Here is a 3,868-nt window from a genome sequence, read left to right as displayed (position 1 = left end):
ATTACCACATAGAAAAATTTACACACAATTTCAGCAGAATTCGCAATTTGTAGCAATGTAAATTTTAGATACAACTGTTTATTAGAGTTATTTTTGTTTAATTTGGATTTTAATTTTAAATTTTGAAATGAAATTCGGTTTATGCGAACGTAAGCGTGATGGCGAACGAAATGTGAAAACGGCAAGTAGTGGTATCAGCGATGTTATTGCACTGGGATTGGATGTGTGCGCACAAACTGGCTGTGATTAAATTTTTGTATGTAAAAAAAAAAAAACAATTAATAAATAAGCAATCATACGTACAAATGGTATTTAATCGTAGATAAGGTAATTACGCAGAAAATCATTTAATTTAAAAGCAGTGTATCACGGTGCGCATAAGGGTTAAGTGGTTTAAAAATTGCAATCACAAAAATACTTGTAACACGTACGTACATAGGCACACACATATATGTAGCTTAATTAATATAATTTTTCGAAATGTTAAAAAAAAAAATTGAAGTTTCATCTTCGTCCGTTATCAACATCTTTTATGACTACGAATTTAAGCCTAATCTGTTTTGTCATCTGAGAGGACATTTTTCAAAAAGCTCTTTAAGAAACTATTTTTATTCATAAAAAACTAAATTTTTGGAAGTATTTTCAAATCGGTCCAGCTCGCTTAAATCTTCATATTTTTCCGAAATTTTTTGGTGGACGTCTTAAAATATAATAAATTTTGTAATCCCGGCGGAAAACCCGCAACTTTTTTTGGTGATGCAGTCAATCATACATATCGTCGTTTAAAGTGCAAAACCGCGTATCACCAAAATGCAAAACCGCGTATGTGAAGTTGTAGAAATAATTTTCTAGAGGGTAAAAACACTCATATTTCAAAATGATTCTCTTTTTTTTTATAAAGCAATCGCATATCTGCCTAGTATATTTCAGGACGAATGGATAAGGATTGAGCCAAGAGCTTGTGTGAGCAACTCCACTTTTTGGCAGCCAATGTCAGTTACGCGGTTTTGCAGAATCACGATACCTGGTTTTGTACTTTAAACGACGATATGTGTACCATTTTCCAAAAATCCATAATAAAGTTACTTGTTTTCAAGGGATTGTTGTTAGTATAAATTTTAGGTAAAGTAGTGTCCTTAAATTTCGAAATATCGAACTATAAATCCTTTATGAAATTTACCGTTATATGAAAAGTGGGCGTAGTTTTAGTATGATCTCAATAATTTTTAGCGTTTTGCTTTTACGTGGCAAAAACAATAACTGTGAACAAATTGATTAGGATTCTATATCTAAGGAGACGAACTTAGAACTAGTTTGGAATTCTAGAAAAATAGATGCAGAACGAACTAAATCTTATCTGTCGAATTTAGAAGTGGTTCAGAATTATCGACAAAGGGATGCAGGGGGGGAGGGGGGTTTGTTTAATTTACATAGATATGTGTTTGGCTCATTTTTTTGTTAAAATGCACTTTCATCGCTATGTTAAATTCGCCAGTTATTTGCATGCAAAAAAGATTTATCGCGAACCACTTCAGAAGCAGAGATTTTCCCCGCAGGGTATTGTCCGATATTGCCCATTGTTGGCCATTAAATTGCTATAGTTACTGTTTCTACCGCAGTTTTTTGTCGAGTTATTCGAGTTGAAAATGTTAATTTCAGCTTTTTCTTAGGGCCAGCCTCGCGAAAGAAACTGAAGTGATAAATGATTTTTTCATAAGAATTTAATATGGAAAATTACCGAAAAAATCTTTCACTTAAATTGCTTTCGTGAAATTGGCTGTTTGAGTCACAATTTTTTTTTTTTTTAATTCGAATCTCATGTCACACTTATGATAGAGAATGAGAAACTGCTGACCTATTAGAACTTTCTCCGTGATTTTTTTGGAAACTATTATTTTTTACTAAAATCCAAAAATTTGCTAAATAGACAAAAAATGTTACTGCATTTTTTAAACAATATACCACTTTCGTTTTTCCGGCAAATGACATATTTTGATGGCTTATTTTCTAAGTTCCCAACGATATATAATTTGTAAGGGGCATGGCAAAAGGACTGCAAGTTTTTCATTATAGTAGAACGCACTTGGGTGCGCCTTGCATTTTTGTCGGCATTGTACAAGTTTACACTAATGACAAAATTCCTAATGTAAATTTTTTTGTTGAATTCGAATATGAAACCAACCTATTAGAGGGTAGAATATTCTTTGAGAGATAGGAGAATTTTGGGTTTTTGAGTACTGGAAAAAAGGCACTGACTTAATTACAATTTTCTTTGGGAATACAAATGTACATACATAGTTGGCCAACCGCGACATTTTTTTATGAATTTTTAAGAATAATTTCCCGCAGAATACTAGTACGAAATCAGAATACAAGAATGTGGAACAATTTTTGAAATATTGCGAAATTTCAGGTTTTTGATATTTAAAAAAAAGTTAGTTGCAATTTTCTTTGGAAGTATTTGGCCAATTTAAAATTTCTTTTTGTTTTAGTAAACGCTGTTAAATTTTCTATCATCTGCACCTAAAAGATTTTCGAACCAGAAAAGTAATTTGGGAGCTATACCTACATTGATTTATCAACAAGTTTGCATATTTTTTTTTAACAAAATCTCCGAAAAGGTGTATTTAGGTACAAACGTCCGCTTTATTTCTCGTATGTTAAACTATGACCTTTTGTAAATACAATACGACCCTGCTTATCTAAATTGAATGATAAATGTAGAAGTTATGAACAATTAAGTAAAAATACAAAGCAAATGTTTACATACAAATTTTATATTTAAAAGTTTTGGTTTGTTCTTGAAAACACTAGCCCGTAGTTATAGTCAAAATAAAGTCAAATCTAAAGTTAAAAGCAGTAGTTATGTCAAAAAGCTGTCATCAACTTTAGAGTCAACTTTATTTTGACTATGACTAAGGGCCACTATATCGAGCCTTAACCGCCAAAATAACGTAAGTGACATTTTTTTATTAAATTTCTTTTTGGTGCAGAAATGCATCTAGATGCTCTAGGAATATTTCTGCATCAAAAAGAAAATTTTTACAAAAATTACGCCTATGTTATTTCGGCGGTTATGGTTTGAACTGTTTTCAGTTGAATGTAGCCATTGAAAAGGGTGGGAAATCGATACAAATTTCGATATTTTAACAATATTATATTATTTTAATGATACTAAAATAATTAAATCAGTTAGGAATTATGTTTTACCGATGAGCATGAGGATGCTGGCAGACAACCAGGTTTTCAAATCTGGGTTGGTTTGTGTCCCATAATATCAATTCACAACTTACAAGTTAACTATCTTCAAAGTTGTGAATCATAATGGGGGCCTGTATTGCCCCCAAGCAAAAGTCACACAAATAATGCCGTATTATCTCTGAACGTTGCAAATATTTGCAAACGTATGCAACTTTATAAGCTTGTCATAAATGCAACCAATTCTATTGTGTTAAAATGTTCCGCTTCACTAAACAAAATTTTCCTAAAATTTTTCTTTCTTAGTTTTTTCCCCATCAACTCTACCTCTAGCTGACAGCAATCATCACTGCTCACCTTGAAAGAAAAATATTACTTTCAATTAGGCTAGAAAAACATCATTAAGGAAAAATTACGAAAGAGAAACTGCGAAGAACGTAGACAAGTTTGCAGCAAGTCAACACATACCTAGATAAATATTAAATTAGCAGTCCTGTATGCAATTCAAATAATAAGTTGAAAATTAAATTCAATAGATGCAAGTGTACCTAAGAACAAGCATTTGCATTATGCGTCCAATTAATAGCGAGTTACATCTTAATACTCCCCTGCTTCTCTCTTACCTACTTCTCTTCTACTCATCATTTATTTACATAAGTACCAGTAATAT

At 31.7% G+C, this 3,868-nt stretch overlaps 1 protein-coding gene across 1 annotated transcript in view; it reads left to right on the top strand.

Moving 5' to 3' along the window:
- The window catches only part of LOC118737644, a 24,351-nt gene that overhangs the window by 19,959 nt on the left and 524 nt on the right, over positions 1-3,868 (top strand). The gene's annotated exons all lie outside the window — the stretch shown is intronic.

This window comes from Rhagoletis pomonella, unplaced genomic scaffold (genome assembly GCF_013731165.1).
Source record: "Rhagoletis pomonella isolate Grant_MI unplaced genomic scaffold, Rhpom_1.0 Rhpom_scaffold_00004, whole genome shotgun sequence".
In the NCBI taxonomy this organism is placed as follows: Eukaryota; Metazoa; Arthropoda; class Insecta; order Diptera; family Tephritidae; genus Rhagoletis; species Rhagoletis pomonella.
The sequence above is the reverse complement of the archived record's forward strand: the minus strand, read 5'-3'. Positions and strand labels throughout refer to the sequence as shown.